At 48.9% G+C, this 12,820-nt stretch overlaps 1 pseudogene; it reads left to right on the forward strand.

The window, feature by feature from the left end:
* The window catches only part of LOC124029627, an 11,709-nt pseudogene extending 2,084 nt beyond the window's left edge, over positions 1-9,625 (forward strand).
* The last annotated feature ends 3,195 nt before the right edge of the window (positions 9,626-12,820 follow it).

Raw genomic sequence — 12,820 nt, forward strand, 5'->3', positions numbered from 1 at the left:
TGTGGTGGGGGCAGATGTTTTGAACACCAGTGTTTTCAGGATATGTTCAACTACAGCACTTAGTGTGTGTGTGTGTGTGTGTGTGTGTGTGTGTGTGTGTGTGTGTGTGTGTGTGTGTGTGTGTGTGTGTGTGTGTGTGTGTGTGTGTGTGTGTGTGTGTGTGTGTGTGTGTGTGTGTGTGTGTGTGTGTGTGTGTGTGTGTGTGTGTGTGTGTGTGTGTGTCATCCCCCAGCATGTCCAAGTCGTTCGGTCAGTTTCCGTATAGACAAGTCACATAGTATCCTGGCGATGAAGGTGTTCTGTTCTGGGACTTTAAAGTCATCAAGAAAACCTCCGTCAAACTCCGGTCTGAAAACATCTGCATTCAACTCCCAGGGTAGGGACACGTACACTCAGGGTAGGGACACGTACACACTCAGGAGTAGGGACAGTACACACTCAGGGTAGGGACACGTACACACTCCAGGAGGTGGGGACACGTACACACTCAGGGTAGGGACTCAGGGTAGGGACTCAGGGTAGGGACACGTACACACTCAGGGTAGGGACACGTACACACTCAGGGTAGGGACTCAGGGTAGGGACTCAGGGTAGGGACACGTACACACTCAGGGTAGGGCCACAGGGTAGGGACACGTACACACTCAGGGTAGGGACACGTACACACTCAGGGTAGGGACACAGGGTTGGGACACGTACACACTCAGGGTAGGGACACAGGGTAGGGACACACTCAGGGTAGGGACACGTACACACTCAGGGTAGGGACACACTCAGGGTAGGGACACAGACACACTCAGGGTAGGGACACACTCAGGGTAGGGACACGTACACACTCAGGGTAGGGACACAGGGTAGGGACACGTACACACTCAGGGTAGGGACACAGGGTAGGGACACAGGGTAGGGACACGTACACACACAGGGTAGGGTCACAGGGTAGGGACACAGGGTAGGGACACGTACACACTCAGGGTAGGGACACACTCAGGGTAGGGACACGTACACACACTCAGGGTAGGGACACGTACACACTCCAGGGTAGGGACAAACACTCAGGAGTAGGGACACACTCAGGTAGGGACCACGTACACACTCAGGGTATGGGGACACGTGCCTCAGGAGTAGGGACACAGGGTAGGGACACGCATTACACACTCCAGGGTAGGGACCCCCTCAGGGTAGGGACACGTACACACTCAGGGTAGGGACACACTCAGGGTAGGGACACGTACACACACAGAGGTAGGGACACACTCAGAGGTAGGGACACACTCAGGGTAGGGACACGTGCACACACAGGGTGAGGACACACTCAGGGTAGGGACACACTCAGGAGTAGGGACTCAGGGTAGGGACACGGACACCTCAGGGTAGGGACACACTCAGGGTGGGGACACACTCAGGGTAGGGACACAGGGTAGGGACATGTACACACTCAGGGTAGGGACACACTCCAGGGTAGGGACACGTACACACTCAGGGTAGGGACACGTACACACTCAGGGTAGGGACACAGGGTAGGGACACGTACACACTCAGGGTAGGGACACAGGGTAGGGACACAGGGTAGGGACACGTACACACACAGGGTAGGGACACAGGGTAGGGACACAGGGTAGGGACACGTACACACTCAGGGTAGGGACACACTCAGGGTAGGGACACGTACACACTCAGGGTAGGGACACAGGGTAGGGACACGTACACACTCAGGGTAGGGACACAGGGTAGGGACACGTACACACTCAGGGTAGGGACACAGGGTAGGGACACACTCAGGGTAGGGACACGTACACACTCAGGGTAGGGACACACTCAGGGTAGGGACACAGACACACTCAGGGTAGGGACACACTCAGGGTAGGGACACGTACACACTCAGGGTAGGGACACAGGGTAGGGACACGTACACACTCAGGGTAGGGACACAGGGTAGGGACACAGGGTAGGGACACGTACACACACAGGGTAGGGTCACAGGGTAGGGACACAGGGTAGGGACACGTACACACTCAGGGTAGGGACACACTCAGGGTAGGGACACGTACACACTCAGGGTAGGGACACGTACACACTCAGGGTAGGGACACGTACACACTCAGGGTAGGGACACACTCAGGGTAGGGACACGTACACACTCAGGGTAGGGACACGTACACACTCAGGGTAGGGACACAGGGTAGGGACACGTACACACTCAGGGTAGGGACACACTCAGGGTAGGGACACGTACACACTCAGGGTAGGGACACACTCAGGGTAGGGACACGTACACACACAGGGTAGGGACACACTCAGGGTAGGGACACACTCAGGGTAGGGACACGTACACACACAGGGTAGGGACACACTCAGGGTAGGGACACACTCAGGGTAGGGACTCAGGGTAGGGACACGGACACACTCAGGGTAGGGACACACTCAGGGTAGGGACACACTCAGGGTAGGGACACAGGGTAGGGACATGTACACACTCAGGGTAGGGACACACTCAGGGTAGGGACACGTACACACTCAGGGTAGGGACACGTACACACTCAGGGTAGGGACACAGGGTAGGGACACGTACACACTCAGGGTAGGGACACAGGGTAGGGACACAGGGTAGGGACACGTACACACACAGGGTAGGGACACAGGGTAGGGACACAGGGTAGGGACACGTACACACTCAGGGTAGGGACACACTCAGGGTAGGGACACGTACACACTCAGGGTAGGGACACAGGGTAGGGACACGTACACACTCAGGGTAGGGACACAGGGTAGGGACACAGGGTAGGGACACGTACACACTCAGGGTAGGGACACGTACACACTCAGGGTAGGGACACACTCAGGGTAGGGACACAGGGTAGGGACACGTACACACTCAGGGTAGGGACACACTCAGGGTAGGGACACACTCAGGGTAGGGACACGTAACCATGTCTCTCTCTCTGTAGGAGTTGTTAGAGGAGACGAGTCGTAACCATGTCTCTCTCTCTGTCTCTCTCTCTCTCTCTCTCTCTCTCTCTCTCTCTCTGTGTGTAGGAGTTGTTAGAGGAGACGAGTCGTAACCATGTCTCTCTCTGTAGGAGTTGTTAGAGGAGACGAGTCGTAACCATGTCTCTCTGTGTAGGAGTTGTTAGAGGAGACGAGTCGTAACCATGTCTCTCTCTCTGTAGGAGTTGTTAGAGGAGACGAGTCAGAACCATGTCTCTCTCTGTGTAGGAGTTGTTAGAGGAGACGAGTCAGAACCATGTCTCTCTCTGTGTAGGAGTTGTTAGAGGAGACGAGTCGTAACCATGTCTCTCTCTCTGTAGGAGTTGTTAGAGGAGACGAGTCAGAACCATGTCTCTCTCTGTGTAGGAGTTGTTAGAGGAGACGAGTCAGAACCATGTCTCTCTCTGTGTAGGAGTTGTTAGAGGAGACGAGTCGTAACCATGTCTCTCTGTGTAGGAGTTGTTAGAGGAGACGAGTCGTAACCATGTCTCTCTCTCTGTAGGAGTTGTTAGAGGAGACGAGTCGTAAGCATGTCCAGAAGACTGCGTGTCAGAGAATAGGACGTGTGCTGGTACATGTTCTGGCCTGGTTCATCTGTATCGGCAGTACAGTGGCCTGTGTTCTAGCTCTCTACTACTTCTCTGAGTACATGCACAAGGTAAGAGACACGTTTTCAGCTGCTGTACATTGCTTTCATTCTCCACTGACATCTTACACCTTCTCACCTTCTGTCCCTCCCTCTGTAGGACCTCCAGTACAGATCTCGTATTCCCACTAAGGACCCTCTCTCTCTCTTCCTCCCCCCCTCCCTCTGTAGGACCTCCAGTACAGATCTCGTATTCCCACTAAGGACCCTCTCTCTCTCTTCCTCCCCCTCCCTCTGTAGGACCTCCAGTACAGATCTCGTATTCCCACTAAGGACCCTCTCTCTCTCTTCCTCCCCCCCTCCCTCTGTAGGACCTCCAGTACAGATCTCGTATTCCCACTAAGGACCCTCTCTCTCTCTTCCTCCCCCCCTCCCTCTGTAGGACCTCCAGTACAGATCTCGTATTCCCACTAAGGACCCTCTCTCTCTCTTCCTCTCCCTCTGTAGGACCTCCAGTACAGATCTCGTATTCTCACTAAGGACCCCCTCTCTCTCTTCCTCTCCCTCTGTAGGACCTCCAGTACAGATCTCGTATTCCCACTAAGGACCCCCTCTCTCTCTTCCTCTCCCTCTGTAGGACCTCCAGTACAGATCTCGTATTCCCACTAAGGACCCCCTCTCTCTCTTCCTCTCCCTCTGTAGGACCTCCAGTACAGATCTCGTATTCCCACTAAGGACCCTCTCCTGAAGGAAGCCAGTCTGTTGGCCCTGCCAGTCGTAGTGTCTCTCATCAACCTCCTGCTCCCTGGCATCTTCAACGCTACTGCCTGGATGGAGGAGTATGACTCGCCCAGCGTAAACACATACATTGCCATCAGCAGGTAGGGGGGTGGACCTGCAGTCCACATACTTTGTGTGTGTGTGTGTGTGTGTGTGTGTGTGTGTGTGTGTGTGTGTGTGTGTGTGTGTGTGTGTGTGTGTGTGTGTGTGTGTGTGTGTGTGTGTGGGAGCACTATGACTCGCCCAGCGTAAACACATACATCGCCATCAGCAGGTAGAGGGGTGGATGTGCGCCCTACAGACTTAATGAAGTTGATGGAGAGTTTATGGAAATCAAGAGTCTTGCTAGTTGACAGAAGTGTGTGTGTGTGTCTGTGTGCTAAACATGTGAAACATCTATTCTATTTGTGTGTTTCAGGAACCTGATGTTGAAAGTGAGCGTGCTGGTAGTGCTGTGCTTCCATTGGCTGGGCCGGAACGCTGACCCCCACAGCATCGGCCTGCAGGTGAGAGGAACATTCCCGTTCCAGTATTCCGCTTCTGTCCCAACATTCCCATTCTGTCCCAACATTCCCATTCTGTTCCCATTCTGTCCCAACATTCCCATTCTGTTCCCATTCTGTCCCAACATTCCCATTCTGTTCCCATTCTGTCCCAATGTTCCCATTCTATCCCAACGTTCCATTTACAGCATTATGTACTGAAAATGAAATCGGTGCTGCTGTTATGACTGGTGTCTCATGTGTTGTTGATATTGATGTTATTGTTGTTGATGTAGTTTGTTGTGGTGTTGTTGTCAGTGCTGGGAGAGTTTTGTAGGACAAGAGCTGTACCGCTTCCTCCTCATGGACTTCATCTTTACCATACTGGACACCTTCTTTGGAGAGTTCCTCTGGAGGTGGGTTGTCTGTCTGTGTGTGTCTGTCTCTCTCTTTGTCTGTCTCTCTCTCTTTCCCTCATATTCTTGCTCATAAACTCTGCAACTTGTTCAACGCGCTATATAATCTCTATTGCTTTCTTTCCCATTCTCAATCCTTTATCCCTCATCTTCTTATCTCTCTCTCTCTCTCTCTCTCTCTCTCTCTCTCTCTCTCTCTCTCTCTCTCTCTCTCTCTCTCTCTCTCTCTCTCTCTCCCCTCTCTCTCTCTCTCTCAGAGTCTTGAAGAGGAAAAGAAAGCTCTGTGTTTCTCTCTCTCCAGGAACGTCTCTCTCTCTCTCTCTCTCTCTCTCTCTCTCTCCTCTCTCTCTCTAACTCTCTGGTCCTCTCTCTCTCTCTCCCCCTGCAGGTTGTTTTCTCAGGGTGTTGAAGAGGAAAAGAAAGCCTGTGTTTGACATCTCCAGGAACGTGTTGGAACTCATCTACGGACAGACTCTGGCCTGGTATAAACTCTAACCCTGGTCCTGCACCTAGTCTAAACCCTGCAGCTAGTCTAAACCCTGCACCTAGTCTAAACCCTGCACCTAGTCTAAACCCTGCACCTAGTCTAAACCCTGCACCTAGTCTAAACCCTGCACCTAGCCTCAACCCTGCACCTAGCCTAAACCCTGCAACTAGTCTCAACCCCTGCACCTAGCCTCAACCCTGTACCTAGTCTAAACCCTGCACCTAGTCTAAACCCTGCACCTAGCCTCAACCCTGCACCTAGTCTAACCCCTGCACCTAGTCTAAACCCTGCACCTAGTCTAAACCCTGCACCTAGCCTCAACCCTGCACCTAGCCTCAACCCTGCACCTAGTCTAAACCCTGCACCTAGCCTCAACCCTGCACCTAGCCTCAACCCTGCACCTAGCCTCAACCCTGCACCTAGCCTCAACCCTGCACCTAGCCTCAACCCTGCACCTAGTCTAAACCCTGCACCTAGTCTAAACCCTGCACCTAGTCTAAACCCTGCACCTAGCCTCAACCCTGCACCTAGCCTCAACCCTGCACCTAGCCTCAACCCTGCACCTAGTCTAAACCCTGCACCTAGCCTCAACCCTGCACCTAGCCTCAACCCTGCACCTAGTCTAAACCCTGCACCTAGCCTCAACCCTGCACCTAGCCTCAACCCTGCACCTAGTCTAAACCCTGCACCTAGTCTAAACCCTGCACCTAGTCTAAACCCTGCACCTAGCCTAAACCCTGCCTAGCCTCAACCCTGCACCTAGCCTAAACCCTGCACCTAGTCTCAACCCTGCACCTAGCCTCAACCCTGCACCTAGCCTCAACCCTGCACCTAGCCTAAACCCTGCACCTAGCCTCAACCCTGCACCTAGCCTCAACCCTGCACCTAGCCTCAACCCTGCACCTAGTCTAAACCCTGCACCTAGTCTAAACCCTGCACCTAGTCTAAACCCTGCACCTAGCCTCAACCCTGCACCTAGCCTAAACCCTGCACCTAGTCTAAACCCTGCACCTAGCCTCAACCCTGCACCTAGCCTCAACCCTGCACCTAGTCTAAACCCTGCACCTAGCCTCAACCCTGCACCTAGTCTAAACCCTGCACCTAGCCTAAACCCTGCACCTAGTCTAAACCCTGCACCTAGTCTAAACCCTGCACCTAGCCTCAACCCTGCACCTAGTCTAAACCCTGCACCTAGTCTAAACCCTGCACCTAGTCTAAACCCTGCACCTAGTCTAAACCCTGCACCTAGCCTCAACCCTGCACCTAGTCTAAACCCTGCACCTAGTCTAAACCCTGCACCTAGTCTAAACCCTGCACCTAGCCTCAACCTGCAGCTCAACCCTGTACCTAGTCTAAACCCTGCACCTAGTCTCAACCCTGCACCTAGTCTAAACCCTGCAGCTCAACCCTGCACCTAGCCTCAACCCCTGCACCTAGCCTCAACCTGTACAGTCTAGCCTCAACCCTGTACCTAGTCTAAACCCTGCACCTAGTCTAAACCCTGCACCTAGCCTCAACCCTGCACCTAGCCTAAACCCTGTACCTACCTCATGTCTGTACCTAGCCTCAACCCTGCACCTAGTCTAAACCCTGCACCTAGTCTAAACCCTGCACCTAGTCTAAACCCTGTAGTGATGTTGTATCATGTCTGTGTTGTGGAGGTTGTAGTGATGTTGTAGTGATGTTGTATCATGTCTGTGTTGTGGAGGTTGTAGTGATGTTGTAGTGATGTTGTATCATGTCTGTGTTGTGGAGGTTGTAGTGATGTTGTATCATGTCTGTGTTGTGGAGGTTGTAGTGATGTTGTAGTGATGTTGTATCATGTCTGTGTTGTAGTGATGTTGTATCATGTCTGTGTTGTGGAGGTTGTAGTGATGTTGTAGTGATGTTGTATCATGTCTGTGTTGTAGTGATGTTGTAGTGATGTTGTATCATGTCTGTGTTGTAGTGATGTTGTATCATGTCTGTGTTGTCTGTGTTGAGGTTGTATGTCTGTGTTGTGATGTTGATGTTGTAGTGATGTTGTATCATGTCTGTGTTGTAGTGATGTTGTATCATGTCTGTGTTGTGGAGGTTGTAGTGATGTTGTAGTGATGTTGTATCATGTCTGTGTTGTAGTGATGTTGTAGTGATGTTGTATCATGTCTGTGTTGTTTAGGTTGGGGGTGTTGTTCACTCCTCTGCTTCCTGCTGTACAGATCATCAAACTACTGCTTCTCTTCTACATGAAGCAGGTAGGTTCTCCTCTGTTATTATCAATGTGCCATGATCATACTGGTAACTGGACTATGTAGACTAATTACTATCCAACTTCAACTGAATGTCAAATTACCTTTAACCTTGTCTTGACTCACAAACTGTTCTCTGACCATATCCTGACAGTACTCTCTCTCTCTCTCTGTGTGTGTCCCCCACCAGACTAGTGTGATGATGAACTGCCAGTCCCCTAGGAAGCCCTATAGGGCCAGTCAGATGAGCACCATCTTCATCACTCTCCTCTGCTGCCCTTCCTTCCTGGGGGCTGCTGTTTGTGTCAGCTACACCATGTGGAGGTAAGGAGAGATGGACAGATATCAGTAACACACATACTGGAGATGTTGAACACACACTGAAGATGTTGAACACACACTGAAGATGTTGAACACACACTGAAGATGTTGAACACACACTGGAGATGTTGAACACACACTGGAGATGTTGAACACACACTGAAGATGTTGAACACACACTGAAGATGTTGAACACACACTGAAGATGTTGAACACACACTGAAGATGTTGAACACACACTGAAGATGTTGAACACACACTGAAGATGTTGAACACACACTGAAGATGTTGAACACACACTGAAGATGTTGAACACACACTGAAGATGTTGAACACACACTGAAGATGAACACACACACTGGAGATGTTGAACACACACTGAAGATGTTGAACACACACTGAAGATGTTGAACACACACTGGAGATGTTGAACACACACTGAAGATGTTGAACACACACACACCTGCAATATACATTATCCACATAGATAAGGTAGTATATCAATCTCTCTCCCTCAGTATTGTCCACTATGTTCCAGTCAATATACATTATCCACATAGATAAGGTAGTATATCCAATCTCTCTCCCTCCAGTATCTGTCACTATGTTCCAGTCAATATACATTATCCACATAGATAAGGTAGTATATCAATCTCTCTCCCTCCAGTATCCGTCCGTCTGAGTCATGCGGTCCGTTCCGCAGCCTGTCCACTATGTTCAGTCAGGGGAAGCTGTGGGTGAAGGAGCTGGAGACACACAACCCTAACCTGGCCTGGTTAGCCTGGGCTCAGCTACATAGTGGAGAACCCTCTGTTTCTGTTCTCGCTGCTGGGATCTTCCTGTGAGTTGCACACAGACAGACAGCCGACGAACGAACAGACAGCCAGACAGACCGACAGACAGGCCGACAGACAGACGACGACGGGCCGACGACGAACCCGACAGACGACGACAGACAGACAGACAGACGACAGACAGACAGACAGACGGGCAGACGAACAGACAGACAGACAGAGACAGACAGACAGACAGACAGACAGACAGACAGACAGACGGTGTAAAGACACACATAGAGAGAGTCTGTCTGACTGACTAACTGACTGAGCTCACAACTACATGGTGGAGAAACTCTGTTACGATGATAGCTTGAGGGATTTGACACAAACTAAGTTCCTTCAGGTTGCTTTGATCATTTCTGTCAGTATCTCTGTAAAAGAGAAGGTTGTGTGTTTTCATACTGTCTCTCTGTGTCTCTCAGGATAGTGATTTACTTCAACACCCAGGTGGTGGATGGACAGAGGAAGATTATCAGTCTGCTGCAGGAGCAAATAGAAAGCGTAGCGTCGTCTCTCAACTCTCTTATACAATACTAATGTGACTTAACCCTTTATAACAGTGTGACTTAACCCTTCATAACAGTGACTTAACCCTTCATAACAGTGTGACTTAACCCTTCATAACAGTGTGAGTTAACCCTTCATAAGTGTGACTTAACCCTTCATAACAGTGTGACTTAACCCTTCATAAGTGTGACTTAACCCTTCATAAGTGTGACTTAACCCTTCATAACATTGTGACTCAACCCTTCATAACAGTGTGACTCAACCCTTCATAACAGTGTGACTTAACCCTTCATAACAGTGTGACTTAACCCTTCATAACAGTGTGACTTAACCCTTCATAACAGTGTGACTTAACCCTTCATAACAGTGTGACTTAACCCTTCATAACAGTGTGACTTCACCCTTCATAACAGTGTGACTTAACCCTTCATAACAGTGTGACTTAACCCTTCATAACAGTGTGACTCAACCCTTCATAACAGTGTGACTCACCCTTCATAACAGTGTGACTTAACCCTTAATAACAGTGTGACAACCCTTCATAACAGTGCTGACTTAACCCTTCATAACAGTGTGACTTCACCCTTCATAACAGTGTGACTTCACCCTTCATAACAGTGTGACAACCGCTTCATAACAGTGTGACTTAACCCTTCATAACAGTGTGAATGAACCCTACATAACAGTGTGACTTAACCCTTCATAACGGGTGACTCAACCCTTCATAACAGTGACAACCCTTCATAACAGTGTGACTTAACCCTTCATAACAGTGTGACTTAACCCTTCATAGCAGTGTCAGATGAAACGTTCACCTCCTTTTATTGACGAACGGTCATAATAACACTGTAGTAAATATGAACCTGTAGAAAACATCTGAAACCCTTCCTCAAAGAGGATCTTAAATAATCCCCTTTCCCACCTGACCACGTCTGGCGCAGCTGATAACTACTTTATTGAGACAAAATGTACTTACTATGACTAGCATGATGTGGTTTTGTCTCACCTAGCTATCATAAGATGAATGCACTAACTGTAAGTCTCTCTGGATCAGAGTGTCTGCTAAATGACTCACTAACTGTAAGTCTCTCTGGATCAGAGTGTCTGCTAAATGACTCACTAACTGTAAGCACCCTCTGGACCTGTGAGCTGCTGGGACTCACTACTGTAAGTCTCAACAGAGGTATCTGCAAATGACTCATTAACTGTAAGTCTCTCTGGATCAGAGTGTCTGCTAATGACTCACTAACTGTAAGTCTCTCTGGATCAGAGTGTCTTGCGCTAAATGACTGGATCAGAGTGTCTGCTAAATGACTCACTAACTGTAAGTCTCTCTGGATCAGAGTGTCTGCTAAATAGCTCACACTGTGTATAATCGCGATGTTAATTGTTAGACATATTGTATATTAATGATAATGTAGTGTTGTAACACTGTGTATAACACTGTGTATAAGATGATGTCTCAGTCGTTCAACACTGTATAAGGTGATAATGGAGTGTTCTTAACACTGTGTATAGATGATGTGGTCTGACACTGTGTATAACACTGTGTATAATGTGATAATGTAGTGTTCTAACACTGTGTATAACACTGTGTATAAGGTGATAATGTAGTGTTCTAACACTGTGTATAAGGTGATAATGGAGTGTTCTAACACTGTGTATAAGGTGATAATGGAGTGTTCTAACACTGTGTATAAGGTGATAATGTAGTGTTCTAACACTGTGTATAAGGTGATAATGGAGTGTTCTAACACTCTGTATAAGGTGATAATGGAGTGTTCTAACACTGTGTATAACACTGTGTATAAGGTGATAATGGAGTGTTCTAACACTGTGTATAAGGTGATAATGGCCAGCTACATGGCTGTTCCCTGGTGACATGTGTCATTGTGGGGCGGCAGCGTAGCCTAGTGGTTAGAGCGTTGGACTAGTAACCGGAAGGTTGCGAGTTCAAAACCCAGAGCTGACAAGGTACAAATATGTCTTTCTGCCCCTGAACAGGCAGTTAACCCACTGTTCCCAGGCCATCATTGAAAATAAGAATGTAGTTAACCCAACTGACTTGCCTGGTAAAGTGTAAAGTTAAATTAAATTTGCTGTCTCTAGGAGGGGAGGATAAGAAGTTCCTGATCACTCGTCTCCGGGCCATCCACCAGCGAAGCAGACCACCTCTCCCTGCCGGGCTCACCAGTCTAGAACCCAGTCAGGAGTGTGTGAGAGAGAGTCTGTGCCTGAAGGAGAGTGTGTGTGCATTCCTTTGTTCCCAATTTTTCCTGTGGCTCACATTTCACATTTCTGACCATTTTCTTCTGTTCTCTCTTCCCAGAGTTCAACTGTTAGCATTCCAACTACTGTAAGTTCATTCTCTCCCTTCTCATTGGAGGAATATCTCGAAAATGTCCTGAATGGACCAACCTGGATGTGACTCTCTCTCTATGTACTCTGGGAAGAGTTATTAAGGGATTCTTCAACTGGAAAATATTCTGCATAGGAAGCTGAGTTGGGACTATAAAGGAATTGACTTCTTTACAATAACAAATCCCACAGGCGTAGCGTGAATCGATGGGTCCACATATTTTTCCAGGAACTGGTCCTTATAAAGTTAGAATAGGATTGGGAATGGGACAAAGCGCTTTCCCTCTTCCAATAACAGACACACCTCATAGGGAAAGACCACTTTATAGGATCTTACTATGGCCAGGCCACCAGGCTACAATTTACTGTAACTCAGGCTACATAGGAAAAGACCACTGTCTTTATAGGATCTTACTATGGCCAGGCCATAGGCTACAATTTACTGTAACTAGGCTACATAGGAAAAAGACCACCAAGTTTTTTGAACTTACTATGGCCAGGCCATAGGCTACAATTTACTGTAACTAGGCTACATAGGAAAAGACCACTGTCTTTATAGGATCTTACTATGGCCAGGCCATAGGCTCCACCTTACTGTTTATTCTTCATGTAAATGAAAGGACATGCCACTGTCACAAAACAATGGTTTATCGAAGCTCAATACTTTCAGCCAAGGATCTTTGTCCTTTTTAAACTTGGATTGGAAGCCCTGGTCATGAGAGAGGATGTAGGGGTGAAGAGGTGAGGAAACGAGACTGGGATACGGTGTGCTTGTAGGGACACAGAACGGAATGCGCTTTTTTAGAAACAATCTCTTTTTCCTCACCCCTG

This window comes from Oncorhynchus gorbuscha, unplaced genomic scaffold (assembly GCF_021184085.1).
Source record: "Oncorhynchus gorbuscha isolate QuinsamMale2020 ecotype Even-year unplaced genomic scaffold, OgorEven_v1.0 Un_scaffold_7049, whole genome shotgun sequence".
In the NCBI taxonomy this organism is placed as follows: domain Eukaryota; kingdom Metazoa; phylum Chordata; class Actinopteri; order Salmoniformes; family Salmonidae; genus Oncorhynchus; species Oncorhynchus gorbuscha.